A 12986-nucleotide genomic window follows, 5' to 3' on the forward strand; every position below is an offset into this window, starting at 1 on the left:
GAGCTTGGTGAATTGGTTATATGGAACCAAAATGTCTCACGATAATTTTCGGTCTGAAAGCTTAGACATAAGAATTTGGGACTTGTGAGCATCATCTTCTTATACTCAATTTATTTTTCTTCTTAGGGCAAAATTCAGACTAAAAATTATTGTATTCCTTCCCTCTGCTTTTCTCTTCCAACTCTTTTTTTCATAAGCAAACTTAATGCCTTTTTGGTCTTTATTCCATAATAAATGGAACGCGGGCTTTGGAGTCAAGCAGAGTTGGATTTGAACTCTGACTCCTTCATTCACCAGTTGTGTGGTGATAAACAAATTGGTTACCTGTGAACTCAGTTTCCTTACCTAAAAACTCCCTCCAGGTTGACGTTAACCTCTTAAACTATTTCTTGCGTGTCAACTCCAAACCCGCCAGTTCTGGTAGTTATCACTCGACCTTTCTTCATTTTTTTTAAAAAAAATTATTTATTTATTTTTGGCTGTGTTGGGTCTTCGTTGTGGTGCATGGGCTTCTCACTGAGGTGGCTTCTCTTGTTGCGGAGCCTGGACTCTAGGTGCCTGGGCTTCAGTAGTTGTGGCACATGGGCTCAGTAGTTGTGGCTCGCGGGCTCTAGAGCACAGGCTCAGTAGTTGTGGCGCACGGGCTTAGTTGCTCTGCGGCATGTGGGATCTTCCCGGACCAGGGCTCGAACCCGTGTCGCCTGCATTGGCAGACAGATTCTTAACCACTGCACCACCAGGGAAGTCCTTCTTTCTTCATTTTATTCTCTAGGGAATCATGAAAAGTGCAACCAGATGCCTTGCTGAAAGCAAACTGTGCTGTGCTCTTTCCAACTCTCAGGAAAAGAAAAATCAGAACAGGTCAACTCTTCCTTGAGGGACACACTTGGGGAAATGCAAAGTGGAAGAAATTCACCTTCTCACTCACTTTCCCTCTTTTGTGTTTTCTGTTCCCCACTCCTTGTCCCCTTTTCCAGTCTGTTGAGTTTCCTTTTCTCATGTCTTTTATTTTTAATTTTTTAATTTTTTGGTTGCACCGCGGGGATCTTCCTTCCCTGACCAGGGATCGAAACTGGACTCTCTGCAGTGGAAGTATGGAGTCTTAAGAACTGGACCGTCAGGGAAGTCCCTTCTCCTGTCTTTTTTTTTTTCGTTATGCGGGCCTCTCACTGCTGTGGCCTCTCCCGTTGCGGAGCACAGGCTCCGGATGCGCAGGCTCAGCGGCCATGGCTCACGGGCCCAGCCGCTCCATGGCATGTGGGATCTTCCCGGACCGGGGCACGAACCCGCGTCCCCTGCATCGGCAGGCGGACTCTCAACCACTGCGCCACCAGGGAAGCCCACCTTCTCCTGTCTTTTAAATAGGCTGCTGTCACATTAGCTATCGTGCCCCCATCCTCCCTCTACCCTGTGCTGCCTGCTTGATGGAGCAAAGACCCCCGCGTGTTGAAGATTTCTGACACACACACTTTCTGAGGGTCATTTTTCCATTCAGAATTCGTCGATGTCATGTTGCCATGCCACCTCCCAGATCCACTCAAGACTCTTGTTGTCATTTCAGGCCTTCAGCAATCTCTCCCCGGCCTGTCTCTCTAAACTAACCTCGGATCCGGCACCACGTACCCCGTGCAAACGTGCTTTAGTGACTGGCCCCTCATTATCCTCTAAGCACCCTATCTGCATCCTTGCCTCTGCACCGGCCCTCCTTCTGCCATCTAACTCAGGCTGCTCTGTACAGCTATGCAGGTTGTCCGCTGTACAAGGGCCCCTGGCTAAGGCTTCAGTGGGGACTGAAATCCGTCTGGTGCTCTTCTAACCAAGCTGCCAGTCCTGGTGTGGGGCTGCATCTGCCTAGAGTTAGGGCCACCCTTTCCTAGCTTAAATAAAGGCACCTGGTCTAACTTCAACTGCTGCTTCAAGGCCTCACTCAGGGCCCGCCCCTGTCATCCCCTATGCTCCCGCTGTCTCTTACACTTTCTGGGGACTCGGTGTATCTACTCTACCCCTTGCTTGCCGCTGCCACCACGTCCGGTGAGGTGGGCAAGTACATGGGCTTTGCAGTCAGACTGCCAGAGTTCAGACTGCCAGTGGCTATCTGGGTGACCCTGAGCAAGTTATTTAGTCTCTCTGAGCCTCAGTTTCCTCGTCTTTAAAACAGGAAGAATACTAGTGCCTGCCTCCTAGCGTGCTTGTGAAAAGCATGTGAAATATCCCCCTACACCACTTAGCATGGGGCCTGGCACATAGTAGGTGTACTCAGGAATTGTTAGTTATTGTGACTTCCCACACATTCCTCGGTTATTGAGACGTGTGTGGCTCACAGGCAGTACGAATGAGGAAACGTATACCTCACTAAGTAGGGGTGTGAGATAAAACACGGAAGGCCCAGTTCAATTTGAATTTCAGATAAACAAAAAGTACCTTCTAGCATAAGTATATCCCAGATGTTTACCTTCTCCACAGAACTCTCAAAGAGGAGGACTGGCTCATTGTCAAGAATGATGGCAAAGGATCATTTCTTTTCACCCTCTCACCTCAATTCTCCCTGCTGTCCCTTCTCCTCACACCATGCCTGTCCCATGAGGCCTTTTACATGAAAACTGAGGAGTGGGCTATCCTGTGGGATGAGACCTGAGGTGTCGGAATGAAGCCTTTAGGCGTTCTTGTGAAGGCTGTGGTTTGTGTGTAGAAGTATATATTTTCCCATTCATATACCCTGTGAGCCACAAAATGTCATACTTCCTACTTTCTCTACCTTTCTGGTGTTATTTGCTAGTTTTAATATTGTGTGCGTGTCAAAAGACACGCGTTTAGCATTATGCATTCCGGAATGCTACATGTTTTGATAAGTGGATTTCGTATAGTGGAATTTCTCTCTTTATAAGTGAATTTTCTTGTAATCCATATTTGTGGTAAAGCTGGAATCCTCTAAACCTTCTTACGCATTCAGATATTTCTCTTGTGATTATTCTGGCATTTCACATCGTTATTCTCAAATTCACTATCTGCTTTCTCATATCTATAATGTGTCAAAATTTTCCATGCTTGGCATTTGCACCACAGTAAAAGAATTCCTGGGCACCAGCCCCAGTAAATTATTAGTAGTCTCATCACGTAGTCACCAGGTTGACGTTTACTTGTATAACCCATGTATCTAGTCCTGATAACAGATAATCCTTGAATGGGTTGTTGATACCTCATCCCTTCTTTATATGATTTGTGCCTTCCTAGAGCCTTGTTTCTTCCTGGAATCATTGTAGAGGAAGTTACTAAACCACCAGCAGTGCCAAATGTGGTTCTGTTCTTTTCATGATCTTCTCTTTTTTATAGTCTTTCGTTTCAAATCCTCCGTTACTGACTCCTTGCCCAGATTCTTTCCTCTCTCTTAATTCTGTCTGCATAGCCAAGAAGCATCATTTCTCCTCGGGCTAGTCTTCAGATTTTCTGCTGCTTGACCTCACTAGCTCTCACTCTCCTTATTTCCCTCAAGAGTACCTCCTATACTTTAAGCATTCACTCAACAAACATTTACCAGGCCCCACTTTGTGCCGGGCACCCTGTTCAGCATGGAGATTCCGAGTGGACTGGGGAGCCTATCCTAGCCCTCAGATGGCTCAGAGTCTTGTAGGACAGACAGACACATCGACCAAAGAAGCAAGAGCAGTGTGACAATGGAGCCAAACCTCAAGTGGCTGAGGACCCCAAGGAAGTGGCTTCTAATCAGCCTGGGATGGGTAGAGGCACAGCAAGGACCAGGGGAAGCTTCCCCAAAAAGGTATCAATTGAGCTGAGACTTGTGGACAGGTAGAGGGCACGTACATCACAGATAGAGAGAGAGGTGTGCGCAAGAAGGAACTGGGGAGCCCAGTGTGTTCATTACAGCCATCGGGAATTGGCAGGAGGTGGGGTTGGTGTTTCCATTGGGGGCAGGTCATGGAGGGCCTTGCATAGCATACCAAGGACGTTGGACTTTATCCCAAGGGTGATGGGGACTCACTAAATGTTTTGATAATATTTGCATTGGAAAATGTTTAATCTGGTGGCAATATGAAGGATTGGAGGGCAGGATGAACTGGAGATGAAGAAACTATTACAGTAGCCTTGGCCTGAAATGATGGGTGTCTGAAATAGGACAGTGAGAGGCTGTGCTCTTTCTCTTGGCATTGGGCCTTTGCACATGCTTTTGTCTCCATAGTAAGTGCTTTACATATATCCTCTCACTTAATGGTGTCTGAACCTGAGGGGTAAGAACTAGCATTATATCCATCTGACAGATAAGGAAATTGAGGCTCAAAAAGATTAAATAATGGCCCAGGTTCACATGTATCAAAAACGGGTGGAGCCAGGATTCACATCCAGCCTGTGCACGTCGCTGATATTGTATACCTTGTCTTAACTCGGGAGAATCACTGTGACTTTTTGACCAATTAGGAGTGGCTAAAAGGCAGAGAAGAGTCTAGAGCAGCACCATCCAGTAGAAATATAATGCAAGTCACAGATGCAAGCCACACATGTAATTGAAAATATTCTAGTAGCACATTAAAAAGTAGAAGGAAATTTTTCAAAATAATTTGTTCTATTTAATAAGTCCAAAATATCATCAGTTCAACGTGAAATCAGTATAAAATATTAAAATATTTTGTCTTCTTTTTCTGAACTAAGTCTGGTATGTGGTTTACACTTACAGCACATCTCAGTTTGGACCAGCCATATGTGAAGTACATGATAGCACATGTGACCAGAGGCTACAAGACTGGGAAGCATGGGTCTAGAATGGCTCTCGTTTTTCTGCCATGGACAATGAAGTAGATGGCAATGACATCTTTGGAGATAAGGGAATATAGGAAGAAATGATCACTGGGAAAGAGTTTGGAATGCGAAATATCTAAGTAGAGATTCCCAGTCAGGGGTTGAATACGTAGGTGTGGATCTCAGCAAAAAGGTCTGAGTGGACATATACGTTTGGGAGCTATTCTCATCTAGATGGTTGTTAAAACCCCGGATTAGAAGGAATCACATGGGGAGATTATGTAGAAGGATGAGCCTTTGGAAACAGCAGGAAGGCATGGATGCCTTGTGCAGGTGAAGGAGTTCATCTGTAGCAGCAGATGAGGTATCTCCCCTTGAACGGGAAGGAAGGAGGACAAGGTGAGTGCGGATACAGAGGGTAAGTCTGTGCAGGTAAAGGGTGTGGGGAGGGGCAGGTGGTAGGCCTTCTGACCCTGTGTTGGCAGGGGTTCTCCTGACTCATTCTGACTCATTCTACTTCTTTCTTCTCTTCTGTGGAGAAATGAACCCTAGCTTTTTATGTCTGACTGCTCACGAAAGCTTTATGTGAAAAGGGGAGGAAGAGGAAAACAAAATATGAATATTTGTCTAGCTGGGGAGCAAAACCAAGATGAGCATTCATTTCTCCTAATTGCCACCCCATTCTCCTTCTCTCTTTCTTTCTCTCTCATTGAACTTTAATTTTGAAGTAATTATAGACCCAAAGGAAATTGCAAAAGTAGTACAGAGAGTTCCCTTATACTCTTTATCCTGCTTCCCCCAGTGGTGATAAAGGTATCGCCATAGCATAGTATCAAAACCAGGAAACTGACATTGGTACAATACTACTAACTTCTTTTTTTTACCAATTCCTAGAAAGAAGTAGCCTGAATAAAAAGAATCAAAATGATGTAAGATGTAATGTCCTACCAGGTCAAGAGCTTTGTGTGTGTTCAAGAGGTTTTATCCCTGTAACTAAATGACATGCATCAGACACCGCACTAAATGCCCCCGAAATGCTCAGGCCAAAAATACCTTCTTACAGACATTTGTAATTTGCACCAACATTATTTGGTTAAACCAGACTCTTCTCTGTCTGTTTGGTGATTATCTCATTATGGAGAACAGCAAAGAAGAATAGACTGTTCTGTTGTTCCCATCAGCATCTCTAACAAGGAATGTGTGGCTCAGAAAAGAGAAGCCATATGCCCAAGACTGCACCGTTTTACGACCTGGGTCTCGCTGACTACAGCACTCTAGTTCAGTTTACGACATCGTGCTATCTCTGGGTAGATGGCTATTTCATGCCCCCATCTACACAGAGGAAAACCAATGGATTAGCAGGGAGTCAGCATTCAGATAAGTGACTCCATCCAACATTCAAGCAGGGAGAATTTCAGAGGAACCCACAGCACCCAACACAATAGATCCCTCAATAAATGCTAAGAGGTTAATCGAACCAGCTCACAAAACAAAGACCGAAAGGAGACAGGCACATTCCTCAAAAGCAGGTTCAAAGAAAGAAACAAGAGTCTCTTTGCTTCAAGGAAACAAAAACCAACAAGAGAAAATTAAGCCAACTTGAAGAGAGCAGTAGCAGTCCATCCAACCAAGGTATGGCCAAGGCGAGGAACACATTTATTCACAGAGAGTGAGAGAGTTCTGTTGTATTTTCACTGCAAGTGATAATTTGTTAACGGGTAAATATGCAATGACTTTCTTTCTCCCTTGGAGATAAATGAGCTCACATTCTCAGAACAAAACAAAACAAAAATACAATATATCTGGCAAGAGGTAGAAGACAGAAAAAAGAAGTAACTCATCCATTAAGATCTGAAAAGCAAAGGAAATACATATTTCCGGTAGCTGGCTGAAAAGAGTTTAGCCTTGACAACTCCTGAGCAGCTGAAAAAGGAAAAATTTAGCAGGAATAGACTGAATAAGGGTGGTCAGGTGTCTTGAGGCTGAGCGATCTCTATAAAATGACACTTCTCCTACACGGGTTTCGTATTTATTTTGTGTATCTACACCTTCCCTTATATCACAGAGTATTATATGTGTGCTATCAGTAATAAAATAGTTTTTCTCAAATCCAAGAAGACAGGCTGAGAACAATTTGCAGCTGTGAAGACAAACTAAAGGGAACAGGACACAGGAAAGGGGTTTTGTAATCCATTGTAGCCACTGGAAAGGGTCTTCAGCCCTCAAATGCCACGACAGAGCAGCACACACATGATGAGAGAGGAGGAAATAGCTGAAAGCAACTCAGCTCTACAAATGCTGTTATCAAACAGTCAAGGGGAAGGGGAAAAAAATCTCTTGTTTGGTGGACTGCCTCTGACCGGAGTTCAAATTCAGCCAAGAGGTCTGTTTTGTCGTTGACCTCCCCCTAACCGTGCCACTTGGCCATTTGTATCAGACCCCGGCCATTGGTTTGGGGATGAATGGATGCAGCCTGCATTTTGAAATCTGTGCAGATGCTCAAACAGGCCCTTCTCTCCAGGCAGACAGCATGAACCCCACCAGATATGACTTCAGCTCGCCTCACTTTTTAGCTGTGGAAGTGTGAGAAATTCCTCCTATATCCAGTCCACTGCAGGGGACTATTTTTATCAGGGTCTTTCAAGCCCAGCTCTTAGACACATCAACAGATATTCCCACAAAAGTTCCATGAGTGGACAATGAAATAAACCCAATTCCAGACAGACATACACACCCAGGCAGGCAGAGAGGGTAGGAGTCTTGTCACATTCCCCAAGATCACTCTGAACTGCAGATAAGCTACTGGGGGCAGTGCGGCCGCCGGGGCAGAATTAAAATGTGATCAACGGGGCATCTGGTTTCCCGTCTCTCTGCAGCGTTCACAGAAGTGATCATGAAAAAAGGGAAGAAGCGAGGAGGAAAAATAAGGAGAGACATGGCCCCTTCTGGGGAAAACAATTCTAGTCTGTGCATTCTCAGCTGTGCATTCCACCTCAGAAGCCGGTGATGGCTTCTACTGAGCACTGGGTGACAGACATGCTGAATTAGAAGCAGGCTGGAGCCAGGCAAGGGGTGGCAGCTTCTGCCTCAATCTTTCTGCTCTCCCTTCCCCACTCCAGTCACGATAAATATATTTATACTCACTTGATTATGTCAGCCAGACAATGCTCCCCTAATTGTCAGTGATCAGGGTTTCAGAATTGCTCAGGTGAACCCGCTGTCTCTCTACAGGCAGAGCAAGAAGGGGCTGCTAACACGGTCCCCATTAACAATTTCCAGTGGAATAAAAAGTGCTCCCCTGACTCGTGCATGGCAATGAATTTTCCTAACAGCTCCTAAAGCCAACCCTTGAGGAACTCAGGCTTACATGAACCTGCCCAGCATAGAATGATTTTATAAGTCTTCCCCACCCCTGGGCTTGAGTGCACAGAAAAAAAAACCATAGCCACTTCCTTCTGCTCAAGTTTCTTTTGTTCTTTTGCGTTTTTTTCTCTTTTCTTTTATAGAGCTTATATGGAGCTAACTGTCATTTTTGGTTCTTGGTTCTCTGCAAATTTCGGAGACATCTGGCACACAGTTTACTGCGTTTGCCAGCTCTGGTGTTTGTAGACATGTACGCAGTCTCACTGCGTGTGCATGTGGACACACCACATGCATAACTTACTCGTGCATAATTTGGAGCTTGAGTGCCTTGTTATATTTTGACGTGTAAGGGTGAACCGCAATACTGATCATAAGTAATTGCTCAGTAAATATTTATTAAATGAATGAATGAATGCACCAAGAAGGCAAATGCCATTCATTCATTCATCAGACATTTGAAGGCCTCGTATGTGCCAGGCTCTGGGCAAGATGCTGGGTGTTCGGTGATGCATACTCAGTCCCTGCCCTCAGGGAGCTCACAGTTGAAGGGTGGGGGGCAGGCACATAAACAGGCAATTACAAGACATCTAAGAGACACAGGGATACAGGCTCATGTAGGTTAGCGCAGAACTCCAAGGAGGGAGACCTGAGTCCATCTAGGGGAGGGGCTGAGGCCAAGGGGTCTCCTGAAGGTGGTGAGGCTTACGCTGGGACCATAAAGGGTTCTGGACAGAGAAGACAGCACAATCCATGGCAAGACACAAGAAACAACAGGGTCTGAGCAGAGAACTGGAAGCCGGAAGATGCTGTGGGAAAGCACGGAGGCAGGGAGTTGGCAGCAATGAAGAGGGGGCTCAGGCAGAGACTGGATCTGGGGGAATGGTTCTGGGAAGAGTCAAGGAAAGTAGCTTCAACTATCTCAGTTAAGGACCGGATTTTTCTGGATTCTGCTAGAATGTATATACACACACACCTGAAAGCAGAATTTGGACCGGCTTTGGAAGCTTTGCTGGGGTGCGGTAAGGAGATCTGGTGGCGCCCTGAGCCTGACGTTGACGAGCTGTGTGAACCTGAGAAAGGGCCGGCCTCTGGATCAGTAAACTGAGGGGGTGGACTTCGCGGGCTCTGAGATTCCTCCCAGCTTTTATCCTGTGAGTTGCCTAGATTCTCTGAGGTTTGCAGAGAGATCACACCTGGGCCTGTTCCATGTACACACTGTGTGGCCTTAAAGGAATGAGGCTACTTCCAAGCAGCACACAGTATCACAAAATCACTGTCTTACTGTATGGAGCCAGTTAGGCACATTGAGTGCAAGTTCGTAGAAATCCTAAGAAGCATTCAGAGGAATGTACTGCATGATAGAGATATCCTACTGTCCGCAGCCTGGGTCCTGGGCTCATTATCTCAATTCTAAAGACCCCCAATTAAATTCACAGCATGGATCTCTGTTTGATTTAATTTCTGTAAAGCATTACTTAGCTCACGTCCTTTCTGCTCCAAAATTCTCAATGATTCCACTTTACTTCTAGAATCAAGCCCCACAATCTTAGAGTGGCATTCAAGGCCACCCCCAATCTAACCCCTACCTTAGCTGCTACAACCTTCACCTCAGCCTGTGGGACCCCTAGCAATGGCATCCAGGAATGTTCCTACCACTTCGCCCTTTCTCACTGCAGTCCCCCACTAAAGGTCCAAGACAAATTTAAGTCCATCTCCTCCAGGAACAACATCTGGTTACCACTGCCCTTTTCTGAATCCTGTATAGCACTTACTGACCATGTAGTTCATTAGTGACTATTAATTTTACTTTGTGGTTTCTGTCTTACTGCCCCAGCTAATTTGTAAGCCCCAGGGGGTAGGAACCTTGCCTCTCTCCTCTTTGTAGTGTACCGACCCAGCACAGTATCCAGCTCATGGAAAATATTTGCTGCTGCTGCTGAGTTTCCTACATTGTAGCCTCTAGGAGGCTACTGAGTAACATCCATGGGAAGTGTGGTTGCTATTACTGTTATCTTAGTGCTGTGCGTTGAAGTTTTTTTCCTTCTTGGAAAATAAGGAACCTCGGAGAGAGTGGTTTGGAGCAACCGTGTTGGAGTGATGAGAATGTGAAACATTTCTCCCACGATTCATAAACAGTATTTTACATGCATCATTTGGGAGCTTAAAGTTTATCCGGGAATGAGCTATTTCACAGATCAAAAGGAGCATATGTGCAATCCACAAGGAGGAATAATCTCTCTGCTAAATTTAAAGGGGAAAACAATTGAACACCCTAGCCTGAAAGTAGAAATGGTTTAACATCATCAGACCAGAGAGGAACATGAGAGACTTAATTTCTGGCCCCCAGCGTTCGGGTTTTCTTGTATGTGTTCCATTGAACAGCACACGGGAATTTTCACAAAAGAGGAACTGGCATGAAATCAATAAGGAAAATCACCATTTCCTTACTGATCCAACAGCATTTAAGGAAGCTGAGCTCTGCCAGTGTGTACAACTGTGCAGAATTTGTAACTGGGCAGTTAAAACCACCATCTAAGCTGGCAGCTGTGATTTTCCCAGAAGTAGAGCTTCAGGAAGAAAAATAGCTTTTAAACGTCAGTTCCATTTTTGCAGATTGGATCTGCTCATGAAAAATTGTTTTAAGTCCAGGTTTTTTTTTCTTTTCTTTCCTCATTAGTAAAGGATATGATGATTTCTTTTTACCCGTATAGAAATTCATTCATTTACTCAACAAATATTTATTGAACAACTACTGTGAGGCAAACACTGCTTTAGGGGCTGGGGATGCAGATGTGAACAAAAGAGGCCAAGTCCTTGACCTCATGGAGCTTGTCTTCCTTAATAAATAAGTAAACAGATAAGTAGGTATCTTAGTGGTTATCAGGCACAGATAACTGAAATAATGCTAACATCTTACTGTATCTGGAAAATTAATTTCCAGAAAATTAAAAATTAACTTAATTTTTAATTAACTCCTACATGAATATTATCTTAGCTCATGTAAGTCACATATATTAATGGGTCTTTCGAAAAGAATAACTAGTAGGGAATATATGTACTGCCCTCTGCATACAACATTGACATTCCCTACTGACCTTCAACAAGACTTATGTCTTTGAGGAGCATTTCTAGGAGAAGGATCTGTGCCAACTTGTATTTGCTCCATTATGGCGCAGTATGGCACGGAGGCTCTCACAGGGGTCCACACTGGAAACCTCGAATTCCTTCTGGGCTCTTCCTTCTCTTTTCAACCTATTTCCCAACTCTGGCACCCCTCTCTACTGGGTCTTTAAACCCTGTCTTTTAAATATGCCTAAAATGACTCCCTTCTTTCCTTCACCCTCTCCTTAGTGAGGCTTTACAGTCTCTCTCCACGACCCCAGCATCCTGCTTTTCCTCTCTGACTCCAGACTCAAATGCCTCCAGTCTCCCCTCTTTACTGCTTCCAGAGCGATTTGTGTAAAACACACTCTCCCTGGACCTGCAGGACAGAGCTCAGGCTTCTTGGGCTGGTCACTGTGGGCCCAGTCCCAGCCAACCTGGGCAGCTTTGTGTTTCTGCATCCTCCCTAGATCCTGGCCCCAGACATACCAGCACCATGGAAGCTAATGGTTTCTTCTTCCTTGAATACTCTCCTCCTTTTCTCCCCTGCCTCTTTTTTTTTTTATTGGCTGCGCCGGGTCTTAGTTGTGGCATGAAGGATCTTCGTTGCGGCATGCGGGATCTAGTTCCCTGACCAGGGATCGAACCCGGGCCACCTGCATCAGGAGTGTGGAGTCTTAACCACTGGACCACCAGGGAAGTCCCTCCCTCCCATTTTTTAATATGGTTCAAAAGTCACCTTCTCTGTATAGCCTTCCTAGACCCACCAAGCAGGGCTGAATTCTCCCTCCCTTCTGCCCCAAGGTTATCCTGCCACCTTCTCACTTCAAGTACAGCATCTAATGAAAGACTTTGACAATGCTTTGTTTACTTCCGTGTCTTCCCTCCCAAGCTATAAGCTCCTCCAAGCAGGGCATGTCTCATTTGTAATCTTAGAGGCTAGCACAGTGCCTGGCACATCATAGGCCCTCAACAAATATTTGGTGAATGAATGAATGACTTCTGGTCTTGTCTGGTTTGGCTTGTACTGAATTATGCATTTGAGAATTAGTTGACTATGGCAATATGACAGAATAAAACCCACTGGCAAATATGGTAAAGAACTTAACTTTGATCTTAGGAACAATAGTTTTAAATATTTGAGCTAATGGACGGTAGATGATAAAGGATTCCAAAACCAAATTTGCCTAGACAATATTTCTGCGTGTAGTAAATCTAGAGATGGTTGAGAAGTTCAAATACATGATTACAGCATGTAAAACAGAACGATTAAGTAATCTGGATCATTACCGCAGAAAAGAAGCTTGAAGACACTTAATAATGGTTTTTAATGAAAGGAAAGATTGTACTCCGAGGATGGCTAAACACCTTCCTTCTGCACATACATAAAAGAAGAAGAAATAAGAAACTAAGTGCTACAAAGATTAAAGTGATGGGAATTCCCTGGCAGTCCAGTGGTTAGGACTCCACGCTTCCACTGCTGGGGGCCCAGGTTCGATCCCCGGTCAGGGAACTAAGATCCTGCACGCCACGTGGTGCAGCCAAAAAGAAAAAAAAGAGAAAAGATTAAAGTTAAAAACAAAAGAGAACTCAGGAGTTTCCTGTTGGGATGTGTGAGCCCATTTGAAGTTCCTGCTCCAAATAACTCCCGTATCTTGGGGGCTTGCTCTGAACCAGGCATTGTTCTAAACACTTTACCGCGTGTTATTTCATCTGCTCTTCATAAAAAACCCACGGGGGTTAGTTTTAGTTATATTATTCCCATTTTACAC

The 12986-nt window shown here is 44.8% G+C and overlaps 1 non-coding gene across 1 annotated transcript; it reads right to left on the reverse strand.

The window, feature by feature from the left end:
- Nucleotides 1–11840: 11840 nt before the first annotated feature.
- TRNAR-CCU (transfer RNA arginine (anticodon CCU)) lies at nucleotides 11841–11913 on the reverse strand. The gene has a single exon. It is a non-coding gene; the product is annotated as a tRNA-Arg (tRNA).
- Between the last annotated feature and the right edge of the window lie 1073 nt (nucleotides 11914–12986).

Source organism: Phocoena phocoena, chromosome 11, assembly GCF_963924675.1.
Source record: "Phocoena phocoena chromosome 11, mPhoPho1.1, whole genome shotgun sequence".
NCBI classification, from domain to species: domain Eukaryota; kingdom Metazoa; phylum Chordata; class Mammalia; order Artiodactyla; family Phocoenidae; genus Phocoena; species Phocoena phocoena.